This window comes from Marmota flaviventris, chromosome 1, assembly GCF_047511675.1.
Source record: "Marmota flaviventris isolate mMarFla1 chromosome 1, mMarFla1.hap1, whole genome shotgun sequence".
NCBI lineage: Eukaryota > Metazoa > Chordata > Mammalia > Rodentia > Sciuridae > Marmota > Marmota flaviventris.
Genome location: NC_092498.1, coordinates 19,796,661 through 19,820,006, shown reverse-complemented (window position 1 = coordinate 19,820,006; position 23,346 = coordinate 19,796,661). Strand labels below are relative to the sequence as shown.

The 23,346-nt window shown below is 39.0% G+C and overlaps 1 protein-coding gene and 1 long non-coding RNA gene across 2 annotated transcripts in view; one reads left to right on the top strand and one right to left on the bottom strand.

Moving 5' to 3' along the window:
- LOC139705698 (uncharacterized) overlaps positions 1 to 9,102 on the bottom strand; it is a 30,443-nt gene extending 21,341 nt beyond the window's left edge. Inside the window, exons 1-2 of the long non-coding RNA XR_011707509.1 lie at positions 8,227 to 9,102; positions 4,293 to 4,376 (exon numbers count right to left, since the gene is read on the bottom strand). This is a non-coding gene — a long non-coding RNA (uncharacterized lncRNA). The remainder of the gene's footprint in view (positions 1 to 4,292; positions 4,377 to 8,226) is intronic.
- A 395-nt stretch (positions 9,103 to 9,497) lies between these two features.
- Positions 9,498 to 23,346, top strand: part of Bpgm (bisphosphoglycerate mutase) — a 49,786-nt gene continuing 35,937 nt past the window's right edge. The window contains exon 1 of the mRNA XM_071611861.1: positions 9,498 to 9,603. The gene's annotated coding sequence lies outside the window, so the exon portion shown is untranslated. The remainder of the gene's footprint in view (positions 9,604 to 23,346) is intronic.

Here is a 23,346-nt window from a genome sequence, read left to right as displayed (position 1 = left end):
AAGGGTGCTTCACTGCAACAGGGACGTTTGGGGGTCCAGCCAATGCAAGCAAGCCAAGTTAGAGAAGCGGGAGAGTGCAGTCAGGCAGAGGGACGCTTATCCAATCACAGTTAGCCCAGCAACCCCAGTTACAGAAACAGAGCCCTGTTACCCTAGTTACAGAAACAATGCCCCATTAGGTAGTTCTGTGTTCTTAAAGGTTTCTATAGCAAAAGGAAAAGAACATCTTGCCCTGGTCATGACCCTTCCACTTGGCATGGTTGTTTTACAAAATGGAGTTACTAAACAAAATGGAGTCACTTTGGCTTGACTATCACAGATCTGGCATTGTGAACTCCCTGTAGCACCCCCTCAAGCTCTGCCTTAGATCCCACACAGCACTCGAGATGGGTGTGACCTGCCAAGATGTCAATGCAAGACATCACAAAGCAAGACTTCACTCTTGAAACCTTACCCCTGCCTTTGATGTACCCCCTTAAATAAGCCACAGGAGCCATTTTGTCTTTGTCTAGTTTAAGAACCCAAGTGGACTAGATCTATGAGGGGCTTCACTTTTGTAAACATATTTCTGAGTGTTTGTGTTTTATTATTTGTTAATTATTTGAGATATTAAGATTTAGGGCAGATTAATTATTTGTAAAATTAAGATTTAGAGTGGGTATTTGGAGTGGCTCAGATTCCTCTGGGCAGAAGAACCCTCCAGTGAGACACTACGCATCTTCCCCTCGAAAATTATAAATGTTAGTGATGGAGGAGTAGTGGGTGAGAATAATACCACAGGAGTGGCCCTGTCTGTGTGTACATGAAAAAGACTGAAGAAGGACATTAAAGTCAAAGGTCAAAGAATTCAGGGCCAGCTAGTTATAAGGGCCATCCACATTCTCCACTCAGAGGTGAGTGCTCTTTTTTAGGGCCACATTTCAACACTATTTTTTAAATTTTTCACATTTACCAGTACATTGTCTATAAAATATTGGTTGAATTGACTTGAATGTTGAAAATTCACTAATGGTGATTGTAAGGAATGAAGTTGATACTACATCTGTGGGTTAACTAACCTTTTAAATGGGAAATAGTTTCAAATACTTGATTTTTCTTGAGCCAAGCAACTATTTTCACCTTTTTTTTTTTTTTCTCTTTTGGTACCAGATATTGAACTCAGGGGCACTTAACCACTGAGCCACATCCCTACCCCTTTTTTCCTTGAGGCAGAATCTCCCTAACTTTCTGAGTGCCTTGCCAAGTTGCTGAGGCTGGCTTTGAACTTGTGATACTACTGCCTCAGCTTCTCAAACTGCTGGGATTATAGGAGTGGGCCACTGCTCCTGGTGCCTTTTGATTCTTAAAATATCTTTGTCGACCAGCCTATCTAGAAGGTGACTGTTTTGTTGTTGGTACTGGGGATTGAACCCAGATGTGCTGTACTACTGAGCTAATCCCCAGCCTTTTTTATTTTGACAGAGGTCTCTCTAAGTTGCTGAGGTTGGCCTCAAACTTGTGATCCTCCTGCCTCAGAATTTGGAGTCGCTGGGATTATAGGTGTGCACCTACATGCCTGATTTACATTTGTAATTCTTGTAAAGAAATCCTCCTATAATGAGATATGCCATTTTAAACTTCCAAATTTTTCTGCCTGTTCTTCCTTGTGAGTTGGAAACATTGTGATGAGTGCTTAGCCTGGTGATGTTGACATATTATACAGTTTTAGCATGGTTATAATGTCAATATATAATAAATGCATGCTTCCCCATCAAATGTAATAACAAGCCACATGCTGCAGTGAGTTAAAACGGCAACATCTGAAGTTGTCTACTTTTCTTTTCCTTCTTTTTCTTCCTCCTCTTTTTCTTTTCCTTCTCTTCCCCTCCTACTTCCTCCTCTTCAGTACTGGGGAAGGAACTCAGGGGTGCTCTACCACTGAGCTATACCTCTAGCCTTTTTATTTTTGAGACAGGGTTTTGCTAAGTTGCCCAAGCTGGCCTTGAACTTGTGATCTTCTTGCTTTATCCTCCCTAGTTGCTGGAATTATAGGTGTGTGCCACAGTACCTGGATGAAGTCTATTTTTCTTGTTTTGACTTGAAGGATATGTACTATTAGTATAAAATAAAATGAAAATAAAACAAATATGCTTGGCATATGAAATGCTGCTACGACTCACTGAGCAGCAGTATTTTGTGATGAGAGTTCCACATATGGTCTCTGTTGCAATCTTCAACTCTGCTGTTGGAACTCAAATGCAGCCATATGTAAACAAATGAATGGGGCTGTGTTACAAGACTTCATTTGTAATACTTAACCTATTGTGTAAGGTTTAAAATAATTTTCATGTCACAAAATAATATTCCTTTGATTTTTTTCAACCATGTAGAAATGCAGAAACTATTCTTGCAGATCAAACAAAAAAACAGACAGTGAGCTGTAGTTTGCCAACTCCTGGGCTAGGATATTGTATTTCTTAAAATTCCATAGATGTGTCAGGTCTCGGAGTCTTTGTAAGGGTTCTCCCCATCATCTGGGTGTCGGTGTTCATCATCTGAGGTACAAACATTTTTCTTTGGCATTCAGAACTCTAGCCTCTTTCTGCTACCAGGTCAGTAGTGTCATCAAAATAGTGAGTCAATGGCCAGAATGTCCAGGTGGTCAAGGACTATTGTCATTGTTCATCATCTACCTAGTTTAAGCAAGGACCCCTGGTAAATTGAGTGAGTATTCATAGAGAATAGAACTCCTGCATTGTCCTAAAGAAGTATAGATTTAACCTCACTTATTGAGTCAATTGTATTTGCTTCTTCTCCTTCTTCTGGTACCAGAGACTGAACCCAGAAGGGCTTTACCACTGAGTTAAATCCCCAGCTCTTTTAATTTTTGTTTTGAGACAGGGCCTTGCTAAGTTGCTGAGGCTGGCCTTGAACTTGAGATACTCCTGCCTCAGCCTCCTGAGTCACTGGGATTACAAGGGTATGCCACTAGGCCTAGTTCATTCCTGCATTCTTTTAGTTTCTGAAGGTGACACAAAACAGGATGCTTTATGGCTTAAATTTACTACCTTTGCCCAGGAAAGGAGATCAGAGAGGCATTTTAGGGGATTCTACTTAACTTTTTCCACTGGAAACCAGGGAAAGATTCTTTCAGTTGTAACAAGTCCAAAGGCATATGATTTGGGCTAAGACTCAATTTATCACTTGATTTCTAAACATCCCCACTCAAATTAGGAGATTGATGCTGTTTTGGGTCACTTGGTATCCATGATAACTTATTCATGTCCCTAAAAATGCCTGGATATTCACTTTTCCCAGTGTAAACTTACTCTGGATAAATGGCAATTGGCCCTTTGAGGAAGGATCATGAATAGTTATGGTAACTACTTGCAATGATGCTGCAGGGAACTTCCTCAAGGGGGACATGGCCTTTCAATCAGTTCATTCTAAATCTGAAAACTGACTCAGGTATCAAAACTGGACAAGTGGCCATGATTTTAATTTGTGGTGCTGACTCACTCTATCTTGTTTAGAAATATAAATTAAGCAATACTTTATTGCATACCCATATATCTTGCTATGAAGATATTACTTTTTTATTCACCTTTGTCACAGATTAATGAAGTCAAAGTCCAACAGTTGTCACTCTGGCCTTGTTTTGTTGTCCCTTAGGATACTTACATCCACCTGTCTTCCTTCAGGTTTATTGTGGCAATTAAGACAATTTATTCCACAGAACCAACTTTCTTTCTGACACTTTATGCTGCCCCCTGTGTCTAATTCCAAATATCATCTCTATTGACACCAGTGAGCCCAGCTTCTCAGGGCTATCTCCTGTCAATACTAGCTTATGGGCCAAGTGTGGTGACAGTGTCTGTCCAGGGTTTCAGGAGGCTGAGGAAAGAGAAGCACAAGTTGAAAGCCAGTCTCAACAACTTAGTGAGGCACTAAGCAATTGAGTGAGAACCTATCTCAAAGTAAAAAAAAAAAAAAAAGGCTGGGGATGTAGCTTAGCTTAGTGGTAAAAAGTTCCTGGGTTCGATCCCTAGTACCAATAGATAAATATATTAAATGAATAAAAAACTGGCCTCCATGGGACAGACAACCCTGAGTATCTTCAGAAGCCGTTGCCTCCTCATGGATGTATTCCTTATGAAAGAATGAATAAAAGGTCCTCTGCGTCTTCCTGGGAAATGTCATCACACGGTAGTTCTTTGGTGTTGCATAGTAAGTCAGTTCTAACACGCCTACCTCTCTAAGCCTCTTGACTCCTCTCCCTGTCAAAGAATTTCTAGCATCTTCACATCACTTACTGTAGGCCTAATTTCTTCCAAACTTCCAAGGAGATACTCCAGCAGTGTACCAGGAATGACCGCAGACGTCCTCGGCAGGACGAGCTGGGAAGGAGAAAGCAAAGAGCAGGAGAGTGAAGGAAAGACCACACACCCTCCTTTGCTAAGTTCTTTACCCCACGTCAGTTCTGGATTCAGGGAACAGGAGCACTTTGAAATGTATTACGTTTAAAGTTTTAAACTGGAAAGTGGATTTTAGTACCTAAAAAATCAGACTGTTCGAATACCTAAAAGAGAAAGAAATGTGACTGAAAAGCCATTGATTTACCCATGGTAGATCCAAGGCAGAGAGTAAGGAGAGACAATAGTATTGTTTTTGGTACTGGAAAATGGATACAGGGTACTCTACTACATCCCCAGCTCCTGTTATTCTTTATTTTGAGACAGGGTCTTGCTAAGTTGGTGAGGCTGGCCTCACATCTGTGGTCCTCTTGCCTCAGCCTCCTGAGTCACTAGAATTACAGGCATGGGCCACAGCACCTGGCTGACATTAGCACCTCTGAAAGCAGTAGTGGAAGAGAAATAGGCTCTTCTCTCACTGTACACTAACAATCACAGATACTTCAAATAACTAGATGCTCAAGTGTTGCAGAACAGAATGATGTGACTGCCTCCCAAAGCTTCAACTTGTTTTTTCCATTTAGGAAATGGGTTAAAATAAGCCATTGTGCAATGTGTAACCACCAGGAATCTGTCCTTATAAACACAGAGAACAAAATGTTCAATCTGCACACCATAATTTGTGAACTGGTGTCAGAGACTTGGGAAACAATAACATTTGCTATACAAAAGTTTTAGTTATGTACTATGGGGCTCATGGAAGGAAAAGAATCTGTGGGGTGGGTTTATTGATCAAAGGAAGTTTCATGAGGGAGATGATATCTAAGCAAGCTGAATATGATTTTTAAAGATATGGAGAAAAGATGGGGATGTAGCTCAGTTGGTAGAGTGCTTGCTGTGCATGCACAAAGGCCCTGGGTTCAATCCCCAGCACCCTCCCCCCAAAAAGGAATGACTAAAGGTATGGAGAAAGAAGACTCTCCAAGTAGAGAGAGCAACGGGAAAAGGCATGGCAGTAAGATACTGGGAATGAGAATCCAATTTAGATGAAACAAGAGCCTATTACAAATGGAATGGAATGGAAAACAAAACCTGTAAAATCAGAGCTGGACATGGTGGCCCATGCGCATGATCCCAGTGGCTCAGGAGGCTGAGGCAGGAAGATTGCAAATTCAAAACTATGCTCAGAAACTTGGTGAGGCCCTAAGTGACTCAATGAGGTCGTGTCTAAATAAAAAACAAAGAAGGGCTGGGGATGTGGCTCAGTGGTTAAGTGCCCCTGGGTTCATTCTCTGGTACCAAAACAAACAAACAAAAACCCTGTAAAACCTCTTTGGCCTATAGCTGGAGAGTCTTGGACACCAGGATTTAGATTCCATTGGTACATTATTTTCTTTTTCTTTTCTTTTCTTTCTTTTTTTTTTTTTTTGTACTGAGAATTGAACTCAGGAGTCCTTAACCACTGAGCTACATTCCAAGTCCTTTTTATTTTATTTTATTTTATTTTGAGATAGGGTCTTGCTAAGTTTGAGGCTGGCCTCAAATTTGTTATCCTCCTGCCTCAGCCTCCTAAGTATCTAGGATTATAGGCACATGCTATCATGCCAGTTTAAGTTTTTGTTCTGTTTACCAGTCAGCAATAGCTGAGTTGGAAGCAGGCAGAAGCCTGTTACTGAGCCATCCCTTCTGGATTTGGTAGTATCCAAATAGGTTCTTTCTCCCTTGTGCCTACTCATTGCCCCATTTCTGTCTGATCTGATCTGGATACAGGAAGTGAACTGTACACCTCTGTGTCAGACCCTGGGTGGAAAGAGTCCTTTCCCTCTGAAGTTGATTACCAGGATCCAATATCAAAACACTGTGTTGACATTAATAAGCATGTGTTTTTCCTCACTTGATAATCAAAAGAAAGTTATTAGAGGGCTACTAAGGTGTTGAAAACACATAATAACTGTCTCAGAGAGTTGGTATAAGATGCAACATACAACAAACATAAAGTGACCATCACTTCCAGGAAGAGCAGATATTCAATATTAAGTTTTCTCTCTGCCCTTTTCCTACAGATGGGAATGACTGACACAGAGTAATTTCTATCCTATAAATTTCCTCCTTGACCATCACCTCTCTGATGACATATTATATCCCCTGATCAATTTCTTTCCCTATTCCTGCAGAAATTCTCTGTATGAGATCGTTTTACTTCTACCCATTTCTGTCCCCTTCTGGATACTATGGTTTGTGGCTGTTCCTCTGTGACATAATAATTCAAAGAGTTGCCCAGGTGTGGCTGACTAAGGAAGGAAAAACAGAAGGGGCCCTTCAATTTGGCCTGCATGCTACATTTCTGATTTACTTAGGGTGTTGTTTTGTTTTGTTGAGTTTAGTGGCCACAACTGGCTGTTGACTCATATTTAACTTCTACCCAAAGGAAACTCCTAAGCCTTTTTTTCCCCTGTGTGATTTTTTTAATAGAACTGAGTAAAGGACTTCTCATACCCAGCAAATTCCATCTGTAAGATTCATTTCCTCCGTTTTAGTCTGTAGCACATTAACAATGCTGTTTCATTCCACGTATCTTCCTCAGATTAGACAGGTTTCCCAATGATGTCCTTTATTGGAGACATTGCTAAAATGTTTAAATAGGACAGGAGGCAGCCCAAAGCCCTTTGATTTACCACAAGAAGCCTCTTAACAGGTTGAAAGAAATTCATTAATCAGCACTCTTTGGGTATAGCTCTTCAACTGGGTATGAATTTACTTAATTGATCTAGAATCCAGTTCACATTATTAGATATTTTCTAATGAGGGATCTTGCCAACTGCCTTATCTAAGTCTACACACACAATTTATGCTGCATTTACTCTTATCTTCCAGTCTAGATGTCCACCAAAATAAAAATAAGTCTACTGTAGGATGGCTCTTTGAAGATACTATATTTATCAATAACTGAGATGCACTGTCCCTCTCCATCCCTCTTTTTCCCACCCCCAAATGATTTCTCAAATGTATCCCTTTTCATAGAGGCAGCATAGCACTGTGTTTCAGAATACAAGTCCTAGACTTGAATCCTGGCTCTTCCACATACTGGCTGTATCAACACGGGCAACTTGCTTCAACAAAATCTGTATCTCAGGTTTTACATCAGTAAAATGTGGATGATAATGAAACTCACATTATAGGACTGAATAACCCAATATTTCTTTCTTTATTTTGTGCTACTAGGGATTGAACCCAGGGTTTCTCTACTACTGAACTATATCCCCAGCTCTTTGTATTTTTATTTTGAAACAGGCTGACCTATTTTGCCCAGGCTGGCCTCAAACTTGTGATCCTTCTGCCTCAGATTTGCTGGGATTATAGGCATATATTACCATGCCTAGATAAGTAACTTAATTGTAAAGCATTTAGAAGCATTTCTGGCACCTTAATAAGCAATATAAAATTCTGTAATTTGGGAGACTTTGGGGCTGGATAAAAACATGAGAATCATTAGCATATAAATAGTATTTGTCTTGGTTTGAGTTCCCCTGGAACTAGATCCTGACAAAACTTGGAGTGTCAGCAGTTTATCTGGGGGAAGAGTCTAAGAAATACCGGTGGAAAATTAGAGAAGTGAGACAGAAAAAGAAGGAAGTCAGTAATTGGTACATTGGAAGTAAGTTACCCCTGCAGATTACCTTACAGTGGCTATAATCCCACAACAGCTTCATTGTGGGATTCATCTTCTTCTTCCTCTTCTTTTTTTCCCCCCAATTGTGGGATTCTAAGAGAGAATATAGAACAGGCCTCAAAGTTATCCTAACTAAGGGACCAGAAAGCCAGGATAATTACCCACCAGACTGCATTCATCTTTGGCTGAAGGTTTCTCTGAAGGCATTAACTCTCTAGCCCTTTCAGCTTCTTTGCAAGAGTCCAGGGCTTCCTGGGTAATAAAAGGTCCCCAGGCAGAGAATCAAAGTGTTCCCAGTAGACAGCCTGTGAATGTAGAGCCAAGTCTTGAGGGGACATGGGTGAGGAACCCAAGCATGAGACTATCTGATATCACCCTAAGAATGAGTGAAATCAGAGAGCGAAGGTGTCTGTCATCAAAGCTCTAGAGTAGTCCAATACTTAGAGGTCAAAGAGATAGAAGAAACCAGCAAAGGGGACTGAAAAGAGGCCAGTGATAAAGAGAGAGTGGAGTCCTGGAATCTAGGGTAAGAAAGTGCTCCAAGCAGGGAGATCAACCATGTCAAATGCTGCAGAGTGGTCAAGTAAGGTGAAGACTGAGGATTGACCAATGGATTTTGCAACTTGAAGGCTACTAGTGACCTTGACAGGAGGATTTTTGGAGGCGAGGTTCAGAATAGGGAATAAATTTAATAGAGAAGAAAAAATGGAGACAACCTATATAGACAACTCTTTTAAATAGTTTTGTTGTAGAGCAGCAGAAAGGCAGTTGGAGGGGGCATAGGGGCTAAATGAGAGGCTTTACATATGTGCTTGTTTAAGATAAGAAATGTTGCAGCATGGTTTTATGTTGATGGGATCCATCCAGTTAAGAGAGGGAAAACCATGATGAGCTGTGCATAATGGCGTACACTTATACTTCCACTGATTCAGGAGGCTGAGGCAGGAGGATGGCAAGTTCAAAGCCAGCCTCAGTGAAAGGCACTAGGCAACTCAGTGAGACCCTGTCTCTAAATAAAACAAAAAATAAGACTGGGGTTGAGGCTCAGTGGCCGAGTGCCCCTGAGTTCAGTCCCTAGTACCAAAATAAATAAATATTTAAAATAAAAATAAAATAAAATATAAAAATGGGCTGGGTTGTGGCTCAGTGGTCAAGTTCCCCTGAGTTCAATCCCCAGTACCAAAAACAAAGCAAAACAAGAAACAAACAAAAACCATGATGAAGGGAAAAGAGCAAAGGGAATGAGATCTTGCTACAATAGAAGGCAACTTCCTTAGGAACACAAGACTGTTCGTCAACAGTAACAGAGGAGGAAGAGGGTTTGGTCACAGAATACAGACAGGTGGTGAAATGTTCAGCAGCACTCTTCTAAGAGGTTCCAAGTTGGACAGAACCAAAGAAGTCAGCTGATACTTGGTGACTGAGGAGGAAAAGCTGTTAGAGAACTGAGGAGAGAGGAGAAGGTATGAACTAATCATCCAGAAATTGAAAATTGAAGAGGGAACTGGAGAAAGATCAAGAAGCACCAAAGGCTCATTGGAGGTTAGTGGCTATAAATTTAAAGTAAGAGCAGTTGCACATTTGGGTCTTTCTCTAGCTATGTTCAGCTGCTTGGGTACAGGCATTGAATGTAAGCTACAGGATGTGTGCAGGAGTGGTACACAGTGGGTTGATCGTGTCTTCCCAGAAAACCTTTCCAACTCCTAAGTCCCAGAACCTGTTACTATCAACTTATTTGTTTTGTGGTACTGGGGCTGAAGCCAGGGGTGCTTTACCACTGAGCTACATTGCCAGTCCTTTTTTAAAAATTTTATTTTGAGGCAGGATCTTGGTAAATTGCCGAGGGTCTTGATAATTGCTAAGGCTGGCCTTGAACTTGGGATTATTCTGCCTCAGCCTTTAGATCACTGGGATTACAAGTGTGCTCCACCATGCCTGGCTATTATTATTATTTGGAAGCAAGATCTTTGGAGATGTAAGTAGGATAGAGGGAGATTAGATACACATGGAGACACAGAAATGAAGGATGATGTGAAGATGGAGGCAGAGACTGGAGTACTATACCTGCAAGTGCCAAAAATTATTGGCAACCACCAGAAGCTAGGAGAGAGGCATGAGACAGAGCCTCTCTCAAACTCTCCAGAGGAAACCAACCCTGCTGACACCTTGGTTTTAGACTTCTGTCATATGGAACTATAAGAGAAAAATTATTTGTTGTTGTAAGCCACCAGTTTTGTGGTAACTTGTTATGGTAGCCACAGGAAATTGACAAAGGTAGTGAACTCATATTTCAGTAAAGTAAAAGTGAATGGTTGGGGAAAAGACAAGGAAACATTTCTTGGGGACAGGGAAAGAGACAGGGACCACCAAAGTTTCTAAACTTTGGGACATTTCCTTTAGACCCTCTAGAAGAATATGGCTCCTCTTCCAGAAACCACATATCCGGATAGTCTGAGGCTATTTTGAACCCATTGGCCCATTTCCATAAAAGTGTTTACAAATATTTTGTTCTCCAGGAAGTCATAACGTTCTGGTTTAATCAGCCTGGTCCTGTGGTCCTGAAGCTTTAGCTAGCAGCAGGTCTGTGCTGAGCAGTCTGTCTGGAGGAGGACCTCCCCGATTCTGCATTCTTGAAGGCCTATCTTGTTTCATCTGGAATGAGAAGAGATGACCAGCACTGCACTTTGATGCTTTATTCATTTGATGCTTTTATTTATTCTGTTCTTTGCCTTAAGTTCCTAACCTCACTTAAGGAGTCCCTGCTTATCCTTTAAAACTTGCCCAAATGTCTTCTGCTTTGTTCTGAAATAGCAAAATTAATTATGGTTCCTTCTATGTGCTCACAGAACTGAACACCTCCACTTAATGGCTTATTAAATTCTATTATAGCTTACTTTTTTTCATTTCTTACTTGCAACACTCCAGAGGAAGCAGCATGATTTATTCATATCTGAATCACTAGTACTTTCTAGAACCTAGCTCAACAAATAATGTTCATATCAATTAAGGAAAGCAAAACTTGGTAAATCTACATAACATTCAAAATTTTCCCAAAGTATACAACTACTATGATTTAACTCTATCTATTTTAGAGTTCAAACTCTTAGAATTTGGCAAAGGAACAAAGTGCCATGAAAGTTAGTATGTCTTACATGAGCAAAGAGTTCAGGGCGGAATTATGGACGTTCTTGGCTTTGCCATTATGGTCAGGGAAGAACTTCTTTCCTACAGATGAAGACGGTTCCCCCAGGATCACAAGCTCTGTGAGTACATGGCAGGAGCGGGGTGGGATGGACAGAAACTTCTTATTTGGAATTAGAGCTCAGCAAAGGCTTTCTGGTATTAATCACTGAAAAAGCCCACTGAGCCATGGTCCTTCATTTGGTCACTGCAGAAAGCTAAAGTTTTTATGCCAGATGGTGTTCAATCTGATGTTATCATTCCAGGGGTTGTCAAAATGCCTCCTTTCATCATGTTTTACTTAGAGTTATACCTGGAGTTTTATGTATTTAGAAATATTCAGAATGACCCTTAGTTACAGGAAAAAAAAAAAAAACAGCTGCTCTAAGCTTATATGTAAATATGCTCCACAGAAAAGATGAAATTCCAGTGAAGAGAAGCTGAGGGTAAAAATATAAAAGGAAGGTTTGAGTAGGTAAGTGGTGTATGTTCCCATGAGAACATGCAGCTGCTGCCAACAGAAACTATGGGAAAAGACAACACACTCTCTCTATGATTCAGGCTAAAATCAAATTTGTAAAGAAGACAAAATACACATGAATAATCCCCTTTCATACACCATGATCATTACTATCTCCAAGTCAAAAGCTGGCCTAGAGTCACAATGAAAGCTAGACTATTAAGACAACTGCAGATGTTTGCACTAAATAATCTCCCCACTCAGGAATTCCAATGGCTTCTAACATCCACCACACAACATTTAAATTTCTTAGCTATTAATGTCCTCATAATATGGCATCATCATTTCTATCCCACCTAATTTCTGACCCTTTCCCCATTTTGGTCAAGGAGATCTTCTCACTATCCCCTAAACATTCATATTCATTCCCAACTTCAAAACATTTCTCACACTTTGTATCTCCTAGTGCATTTCTCTTTTTCTTAATCTAGCCAAAGCAATATATTCTTAAATTTCAATCCTAGTACCAGCTGATCTTTACAGTTCGTCACTGCTATGAATTTCTATACTGCTATTCATGAGGTAGAAACTCAAGCTAATGCTTCTATTGAAATCATCCATTATTTATGGACACTCTTTGGTTCACACAGTGTGCTAGTAGCATTATTGAGGTTTCATGTTGATCTTTGAGCTATTTCCTTTGCTGCCTAGGATTATGACTGAGATAACCAAGGGCTTTTTGCTCCTCTTGAATCCCTATGCTAGGGAAACACTTTTCTATCTTCCTTAGGGAGAGAAAGCATTGGGGGATCCTAAGGTGTTGAAAACTCTTGGGATCTTCAACTTGAAACCATTCCTAATTGAGGGGCTCTTGAATAAGCCCCAGTTAAGCCTCATATAAATTTCTGATGAGGAAAATGCTGTACAGAGAAGGGAGTATTAGTTTCAGATCCTTTGACCACTTTTTGGATATCTGGGTTGAGGAATCTCCAATGGGCATATTCATTGGAATGTGCTGAGTCTCACCTCAAGATTCAGCATCAAATTAATTCTTATAGAATCTGAAATCTGATGGGAAATAAAAAATGGACAAGGCTATATATTCAGGTCCCAAAGTGTGGCAATCATGGTTTAATATGAACAGAAAATGGAATCTTCATAATAACATTTGCCTAATACCTGAAACTTTAAAATGCTGTTATTTGTATGACAATATCCCCTATCTATAAAGGACTGGGGATGTAGTTGTGTTTCTGGAATCTCAGAAATTTAACCTGATATTTTTCAAAGTCAATCTGGTTCACTCGTGAAGATTGAAATAAAATTGAACAAACTTTGGTCTATCCTCAAATTACCTTTCTTTCTGTTGCTTATTTTATCTGTATATTATTGTAAAAAATACTAACTTTCCCTCTTGCAATTCTACGGGGGAAGTGTATTTCTCCCACCACTTCACTTTTGGGGGGTTGACCATGGAACTTGCTTTGGCAGAAGTGACACAAACAGGGCCTTGAAATGTGCCGCAGTGGTTGGGCCCATCCTGTTTTACATCTGTCATCTCCACCATCCCGACCCGTCTAGTGTAAGGTGGGTGAAGTCACATACAGACCCTAAAAAATGCAAATATATTTTCCTGTGTCTAGCTCCAGTGGTATAGTGTGCTTCAGACAAATGTTTCTTTCTTTTTTTTTATTTCTTTTGATACCAGGGACTGAACCTAGAGCCACTTTACCTACCAGACTACATCTCTAGCCTTTTTTTTTATTTTAAGACAGGGTCTAAATTGCTTAGGGCCTTACTAAGTTGCTGTTGCTGGCCTGGAACTTTTGATCCTCCTTCCTCAACCCCAAACTGCTGGGATTACAGGCATGTGCCACCACACCTGTTTTTCAATTTCTGATACCACACTTCCGTCTGAGTTGGGAATGCACAGAAAGAACTGTGATACCTTTACATGCACAGCTACTTATTTGAGTCCAAGCTCAGAGGAATCTGATTTTGATCCTCTATCTATCCCTGAACTGCTGAGAACTCCAAGGCAGGAGGCTACATCAGCCAGGGGCTTAGCAAGAAAGAGAGTATACTCAACTTAGTTGGGTAGAGGCTTTTTCATAAAGGAAGTATTTAGAGCTGTGGGTTAAATAGAGAACCTAGTAGGGGTGCTTGCTACCAGAGAGGAACAACAAGGTGCTCTTAGGATCCCCAAGCCTGAAGAGGAGGAAGAGAAAACTGTTAACAGAGTTTGGTTAAGAGGGGTGCATTCAGATGGATAGTCAGCTAATACATTTCTCAAATTGGCATAAGTTGTTTCCTAGCATATTAATTCTTCTAATACAATAAAATATAGTGTCTATGTATTGAGGGGCTGGATGCAAAAATGGCAGCCCAACTGTAGCATAGCTGTAGTTTTGGTGATGAGGTCATTGTCAAAATCAGTGAGGCAGAGTGCGTGGAAAAGAATAAATATCCTGATTTCTTTCTTTCCTTCCATTGGCCATAGGGTAAGGAACCTGAGTGACATATTCCATAGAGGTCAGGCTCCCAAGACAAACAACATAGCAGGGAAGCATAGAGGATGGATTTACAAAGATTCAAAGAAAAACCAGGATAGATATTCATTACTTGCCCAGGTTTCCTCAGGTAAGAAAGCATGCATGCAAGAGGGGGCACAGCAAGACAGATATTATGTTTACAAGGAAATTGGTTCTGGAGAGTTTACATGTCTTTGATTTTGAACTGAGTTGTAAAAAGAATGGAAAATTAAAAAATCTGTAACAGGTCCAGTAGAAGCATGGCACTATGTTGACCTCAAGAATTTCCATCATGAGACAACACTGTGGCACCAGATGCTGAGGACGCCTTGGTGAGGTGAGGGATGAGACTGAGTAGGTTACTCCTGTGGGAACTGGAGCTCATTTGTACTGGGCAACTCTAGAAGGTAGCATAGAATATGCTTCATTTATCCTACCCAAAGGATGAGAAAGCTGGAGAATTTAGATTTACTCCCACTCTACATTAGTTGGAGGACTGTTTCCGGAGGTTTGGGGTTTTTGTTTTTGTTTGATACTGACAATTGAACCCAGTGTGCTTAACCACTGAGCCACATCTCCAGCCTTTTTTATTTTGAGAGAGCCTTGCTAAAGTTCCCAAGCTGGCCTTGAACTTGCCATTCTGCCTCAGCCTTCCGAGTCACTGGGACTACAAGTGTGTACCACCATGCCCAGCTATTTTCAGAGATTTTAATTCCTGGATACTTCCAACCTTTCTGGCACCTAGAATGCTCCTGTGGTCAGAGAGTGCTCTCAAGCTAAGGGAAGCAAGCATTTGCAGTAGAGGGCTATTGGCTTGATTAAGAACCTTAGTGTGGGGGAGATATGTATGGGTCACTAAATGTATCTACTTCAGAGGCATGATTCATTGCAAACGCACTATTAAAACTCCCTCTTACTAGCAGAAATCCAAAAGACTGGCAACTGAAGGTGGCTAGATATGGAAAGCACAAACTATAATCTTACTTTCTTTCCACACAAGGTCCTTGCATGCACCTCCTAAATCCCCAGGCAAGCATTGAAGGTTAGGCTGATGGAGGTCTGAGAAAAATTTGTTTCTCAGAAGACATCAGGAATCGGTCAGGAGAGAAGCTTTAGGGAACACATCCAGCAAGAAAATGCAATGCTTTTTCATCATTGAGAATGTAGTGTCTATATTCCATGTAAATAATAGCTCTCTTATGCTGTAAATTTTGATCATCCTATATTATCCTATTTCTTTACAGGCTGAGAGCCATAAGGATTATCTCCTCAAAAGGAAATGGCTTACTGTCCTTCAGGCACAAAGTCCACATAGCACTGGTTTTTGTTGTTGTGTTTGTTTTTAAATTTTTATGGGTGTCTCAATCTCACTTGAATACCAGTCTTACAAGCTTTTTGGATCTCTTTAAACACCAAACTGAATCACCAACAAGACTTATTTGTAAGTCTAAATTGGGAAATGGGGCAGAGTCCAGGGAACTAGATATTTTTTTTCTTTTTTTGGTACTGTGGATTGAACCCAGGGATGCTTTGCCACTGAGCAACATCCCCAGTTCTTTTCATTTTTTGAGATGGGCTTAAGTTGCTGAGGCTAGCCTCAAACCTGAGATCCTTTTGCCAGCGTCTCTTGAGTTTTGGGCATGCACCACCGCATTCAGCTCAAGCTAGACATTTTTCATTGTCATTTCTCAAAAACTAATTCACATGTAACATTAAAGCTGATTTTCTTACCTCTTGACTTCACTGGAAGGATTCCTTGATAAAGAAAATAGGATAAGAAGGCACTAGTGAATGCCATTTAAAAAAAAAAAAAAGTCTAAAAGTAGCACAGTATTTTTGCTTCAAATAAAATCTCCTTATATGGTTGCTATGGTTTCAGTTGATGGTCAATACATGTAATTACTTAGTCAAATTATGAAAATCACAGCCATTGGAAGTAGCCTGGGTGACTGGGAGCTCTGGCAGCATTGCTTGAATAGTAGAACAGAAGAAGATCATGCCTGAAGATACATGATTTTCTCTATAAAGAAATGATACTTTCTTTAAAAGGACAATAAGAGCTGCATTCACATAATGTGTAACTATACATACTGCATCATCTAACTTCATATTTATTGGTTGCCCAATAGGTAATTGGAATGAGTGATTAGAAGTCTTGATCAGTGAGGTTCCAGTTAATTAATTACCTGAATTTGTCTTTTTATACTTAACTTTCAAGAAGGAAAACAATATGACAACAAGGAAATGTTAAGTAATGTGTTTTATTTTCCAGCACATCTGTTTCCCACCTATGGCATCTTGTAGTACATGGAACATCTGGTACCTCAGTTTTTGTCAGTCTGGCCTTCATGTTTTACAAAGTCCCTTCAATTACACTACCTATTTCCTTTAACCTCTAAGTTTTATTGCAATATTCTGTCGATGAAATAATTGAGTCTAGAGAGAGTCTAAGTTGTGTTTGAAGTGGTGATTTCCCAATTATTATATATACTACTTCATCCAATAGATAGCTAAAAATTAAGACTGAATTACCAAGTGTTAGTAAGGATATGGAACAATTAGAAGTAACACATATTGCTGATGGAGTATAAAATGATAAAATCATTCTCACAAAGAGTTTGCCAGTTTCTTATAAGGTTAAAACACTTACCTTCTGATCCAGCAAACACAGTCTCAGGCAATTACACATGATAAGTAAAAACATATATTCACAAAAGGACTTGTGCAAAGAATGTTCATAGCAGCCTCACTAATATAGTCCAAAACTGAAAACCACTCAAATGTTCATCAACAAAAGAACAGGTAAATAAGTTGTGGTATATTAGCACCCAGCAATAAAAAGTAATGAATTACTGTGTTGATATATGCAACAATATGAACAAATGGAACAATGCTGAAAAGAAAAGAAGCCATAAATAAAAGAGTATATATTGTATGTTTCCACTTATAGGACATCTAGGATAGGTGAAATTAACGCAAGGGGAAAGCAAACCAGTAGTTGCCTTTAGGGGGTTAAGGAATCAATCCCAAGGAAGGATTCTTTCTCATGAGAGAGACATGTGTTAAGGGTGTAGGTATGCAGGTATACCCAATTGTCAAAATTATTCAATTAAGATTTGCGCATTTCAATGTATGTAAAATTTACCTTAAAAACTGTAAAAAGAATAATCATTCTTTAAAAAAGTAAAGACCATTTATGGGGACCATTTATTGATTTTACTTTTTTAGAGTAAAGAACTGTTATTCTTTTTACAGTGTCTGGGGACTGGGTGATACAGATGAAATAAGAGTGGCAGAATACTCATAATAATTGAAGCTTTTTTTTTTTCGGGGGGTGGAGGTATTAAGGATTGAACTCAGGGGTACTCGATCCCTGAGCCACACACCCAGCCCTTTTTTTGTATTTTTTAAATCTAGAGACAGGGTCTCACTGAATTACTTAGCATGCTTCTGCTGAGGCTGGCATTGAACTGGGAATCCTCCTGTCTCAACTTCCCGAACTGCTGGGATTACAGGCTGTACCACTGTACCTGGCCTGATTTGTTTTTTTGGTGTTAAGGTTTTTGTTCTACATATATCCTGGAGATTAGTGCTTTGAGGTGTAGGTGGCAAAGATTTTCTCCCATTCTGTAAGCTTTCTCTTCACATTCTTATTTCCTCTTCTGTGAAAAAGCTTTTAAGTTTGATACCATCCCATTTATTGATGTTTCTTTCTTTCTTTTTCTTTTGGTATGGGGGGTCAAACTAGGGGCACTTAATCACGAGCCACATCACAGACCTTTTATATATTTATTTAGAGACAGGGTCTCACTAAATTGCTTAAGGCCTCACTAAGTTGCTGAGGTGGCTTTGAACTTGTGATCCTCCTGCCCTCAGTCTCCTGAGCTGCTGGGATTAGAGGCATGCACTATGGCTCTGGGACCATTTATTGATTTAAAATTTTTTTTTTAGTTGTAGATGGACACAATACCTTTATTTTATTTATTTATTTTTATGTGGTGCTGAGTATTGAACCAGTGTCTCACACATGCTCGATAAGTGCTCTACCACTGAGCCATGACTCCAACCCTCCCATTTGATTCTTGACTTTACTTCTTGCACTTTATGAGTCTTGTTCAGGAACTTGGTTCTTAAGCTGATGTGATGGAGTGTTGGACCTGTATTTTCTTCTAGTAAATATAGGGTTTCTGGTATAATTTGATCCACTTTGAATTTTGTGCAGGGTTGAGAGACAGGGATTCGATTTCATTCTGCTACATATGGATTTCCAGTTCTCCCAGCACCATTTGTTGAAGAGGCTATCTTTTCTCCAATATGTTTATGGCCTTTGTCTAGTATGACATACTGTATTTATTTGGGTTTGCCTCTGTGTCTTCTATTCTGTTCCTTGGTTTTCATGTCTGATTTGGTACCAATACCATCTGTTTTGTTACTAAAGCTCTATAGTATAATTTAAGGTCTGGTATTGTGATGCCTCCAGCTTTCTCACTAAGGATTGTTTTGGCTATTCTGGGACTCTTATTTTTCCGAATGAATTTCATTATTGCCTTTTCTATTTCTATGAAGAACATCATTGGAATTTTAATAGGGATTGATTGAATCTGTATAGCACTTTTGGCAAAGGAACCAAATACTTTACAGAAGAAATACAAACGGTCAGCAAATACACGAAAAAATGTTAAACATCTCTAGCAATTAGAGAAATGCAAATTAAAACTACACTGAGATTTCATGTCACTCCCATCAGAATGGCAACAATCAAGAATATAAGTAACAACAAATGTTGGTGAGGATGTGGGGGAAAAGGGTACACTCATACATTGTTGGTGGGACTGAAAATTGGTACAGCCATACTGGAAAGCAATATGGAGATTCCTCAGAAAACTTGGAATGGAACCACCATGTGATCCAGTTATTCCATTCCTTGGTATATACTCAAAGGACTTAAAAAAACAATGTATACAGTGAGGAAGCCACATGTTCATAGCAGCTCAATTCACAATAGCTAAGCTATGGAACCAACCTTGGTATCCTTCAACAGATGAATGGAAAAAGAAAATGTGGGATATATGCACAATGGAATATTACTCAGCAATAAAAAAGAATGACTTTATGACTTTTGCCTGAAAATGGATGGATCTGGAGACTATTATGCTAAGTGAAATAAGCCAATCCCAAGAAACCGAAGGTCAAATGTTCTGATTTGTGGATGCTAACACACAACAAGGGGAAGGGGAGGTAAGAATAGAAGTTCCAATAGATTAGGCAAGTGGGCTGGGGACATAGCTCAGATGGTAGAGTGCTTGCCTCGCATGCGCAAGGCCCTAGGTTCAATCCCCAGCAAAACACACACACACACACACACACACACACACACACAATTATCAATAGATTATACAAAGGGGAAGGAGGGGAAGGAAGGGAAGGGAGGGGGACAGGAAATAGAAAAGACAGTGAATGAATCTGACGTAACTTTCCTATGTACACATATAAATACACTACAGTGAATTTCACAATCACAAGACTGGGGTCCTAATTAAAATAAAATATACTCCATGTTTGTATAAGTATGCCAAATTATTTAAAAAATAAGAGGGCAAAAAGGCAGCTTCCAGATTGCTGGTAATACTTTATTTCTTGATCAGGATGTATTGGGAAATGGGGCAGAGTCCAGGGAACTAGATATTTTTTTCTTTTTTTGGTACTGTGGATTTGGTATTCTGAATTTGTTCATTGTGATAATTCATCAAACTGCATATTTATATGTGTGTGGTATTCTAATAAAAATAAATTTTTTAAAAAGTAAAAAAAATAGTTGAAGTTGAGCATTGAGTAAGTGGAGTTTATTATAATAGTCTATGTATATATATTTGAAATTTTCTACCAAAACTTTTTTTAAAAAGACAAGTAAAAATGACCAAAAGGCTTTCAGGGAACTGAAAATAGTTTGGTATGGCTTGAGCAGAGACTTTTTTTCCACTCTTTCATCTCACAGGAATCCTCCCAGACAATGGTGAACTAAAAACACCAAATCTCTAACTCACATCTCATTCCACAGCATGGATTACAGTGAATAGCTAATGTTAAGTGAACAACTGAAGTGGCAAAACAGACATTTACATCTCAAGTATAAACATAATTTACCAAATATTGTTCCTTGAGGTACCTGGCAGCAATTGGAATAGTAATTAGCCATGAGGCAATTAGCTTCCATGTTTATGGTCATGTTTGAGGATACAGGATCAGACCAGTAAAATATCCTTTCTTGACTTAGTAAAGTTCCTAAATTACAGCACACCCAACCTACAACTAATAAAAAAGCTGTCTTATAAATAATAAATTATATGTCTGAAGATATATAAGAAACAGGCTCAATAAATCACCCTACTCATCACTTCTTAATTTGAAACAGGGTACTGTCAATGGATGTTCCAATAGAATTTTTTTTTCATCTTTTTTTTTCTTTTGGTGCTGGGGATTGAACCCAGTGACACTTAATCACTGAGCCTCATCCCCAGCTCTTTTTAAATGTCATTTAGAGACAGGATCTCACTAAGTTGCTTAGGGCTTTGCTAAGTTGCTGAGCTGGCTTTGAACTCATGATCCTCCTGCCTCAGTTTCCCAAGCTCTGAACCAAGGTGTGAACCACTGCAGCCAGCAAATTTCCTTCATCTTAATGCATTGCATTTATGCATGTGAATGTGTATGTGTGTGTAAAGTTGGGACTCTTTAGACTTAAGAGTGAGTTATGGATTGCTTTTTTAGCAAGGGAACTTAAAATTCCCTTTTCTTTTATAGATGAGGTAACTGAAACCAAGAGAGATAAGATTCATCCAAGGTGGCAAGAGGTAAAACCACATCTCAGATCTTCTGATTTCTTCAAGCTGGGGTAGACTATATACTACAATGTGCATTAATCTGAAATGCTTTCCATTAGCTGCGTCCTCTTCAATAACTCAAGATAAATTTATCTTGGTGATTCAGATTACTACAAAAATACACTATTGTTCAAGAGTTTTCCAGTGCACAGGTAAAAATATTCTTTTGCCCTGTGGAGATTACGATGTTGCAACAAGATGACACTTCAAAAGATTTTGGAAAGTACCCTCAATTCACCATTTGTTTATACTTGACTGCATAGAATTAGATTAAACTGCTAAGACCTTTTCTTCTTCTTCTTTTTGTCTTGCTCACCTTTTTATATGGGTACTACCACATAATCTTCATACTAGTGTTTTTCAAGCTGTGGGTTACAATCCATTCATGAGTTAGAAAACTGACTTAATAACAATTAACTTTTTAGAAAATGAAATTAATGTAGAAAGCATGAACAACACACACACGGCAAGTATTGTTAAATTTTGTTTCAGTCTTGTACATATGGGTGCACACTGGACAGCAATGTAAAAAATGTCCTATTTTTTCAAACACACTTTAGAGCCAATGGCACTCACACGGGGACTCACAGGATTTTAAAACGCTTACCTTTTTTTGATTACCCTTTTTCAACTGACATGTCATGTTGCCTCGATTTTATTTTGCAGTACTGGGGATTTAACCCAGGGTTGCTCTACAGTGAGCTACACCCACCAGCCCTTTTTGGAGACAGGTTCTTATTAAGTTGCCCAGACTGGCCTTGAAGTTGAGATCCAAGTCACTGGCATTATAGTTGTACATCACTGTTCTCATTTAAAAAACTACACAAATGAGATAGTTTTTCCATGATCTTTTTTTCTTTTATTGGTACATTATACTTATATGTAATAGCATACTTTGTTGTTACATAGTTTCATGATCTTTTATCATAACATAATTTTTGGACTTATATATTTTTCTAATTTTTTTTATGGTTCTGGGTATTAAACCAAGGGACTCAAGCACTAAGCAAGTGCTCCTTACTACTGAGTTATATCCCCAGCCCTGTGAACATTTTTTTATTGTGGTAACATTCACATAACATAAAAGACACCATTTAGTCCTTTAAGGGGCACAATTCTGTGGCATTTAGTACATTCACAGTGATGTACAACCATCACCATTATCCAGTTCTAGAACACTTTCATCACCCAAAAAGGAAATTCTATATCATTAAGTAATCACTCCCCATTCTCCTCCCCCTAATCTCTGGAAACCAATAATTTATTATCTGTCCCTATGGATTTATCTACTCTGGATAGTTTAAATAAATGTAATCATACACTATGTGACTTTTTCACTTAGCACAATGTTTTTGAGTTTCTTCCAAGTTTTACCATCTATCAGCTCTTCATTCCTTGAGTGGATATACCACAATTTATTTATTAATTCATCCACTAATGGACAGTTAGGTTGTTTCCATTTTATGCATTGTTTTTGTTTTCTTCTAACTTTTGTTCACGATATATTTGTTAGCATCTTCTTATAAGTTATAGTTGATTGAATTTAACCTTTCCAAACCAGAAGGTCTTAATCGGAGATTTACATTTGCTTCTTCCTGGATCCAGGGAAGATTACTGATCTGAGATCACTCTAGTCCCCTTAAAAGATACTGGACTAATCGAAGAGTTTTATCATACTTTTTGCAAAAAAATCAATGCTTAATCTTCAAATCCCAATGCTTTAACCCCAATTCCAGTTTTAGTTGTTTATAATTTTCATTTTTGGTACCTGGGATAATTCCTTATTTCTTGTAACTGATGTACAACACATAAAAAGGCATTTGGTCTTTGTCCCTGGTTCTTGATATAGAGCTCCAAAACCTCAGAATTTCCTGAACTATAAAGGCAATAGAAGCATCTTTGTTCTAATGAGGTGACTCTTGGTGGGGCTCTAGATAGCTTCAGAACAATGAAGCTGACTGTTTGCCAGAAAGTGTAAGACCTTCTAGGCATGGTGGTGCACACCTGTAATCCCAGCCACTTGGGAAGCTGAGCAGGAGAATTACAAGTTCAAGGCCAGTCTCAGTAACTTAGTGACACTCTGTCTCAAAATTAAAAGGGGTACTGTTTAGTGGTAAAGTGTCTCTGGGTTCAATCCCCAGTACCACCACCACTACCACCAATAATAACAACCAAAAGAAATTAAAAAAAAAAAAAGAAGAAGAAAGAAAATAAAGACCAAGGCCTGACTGGAAGT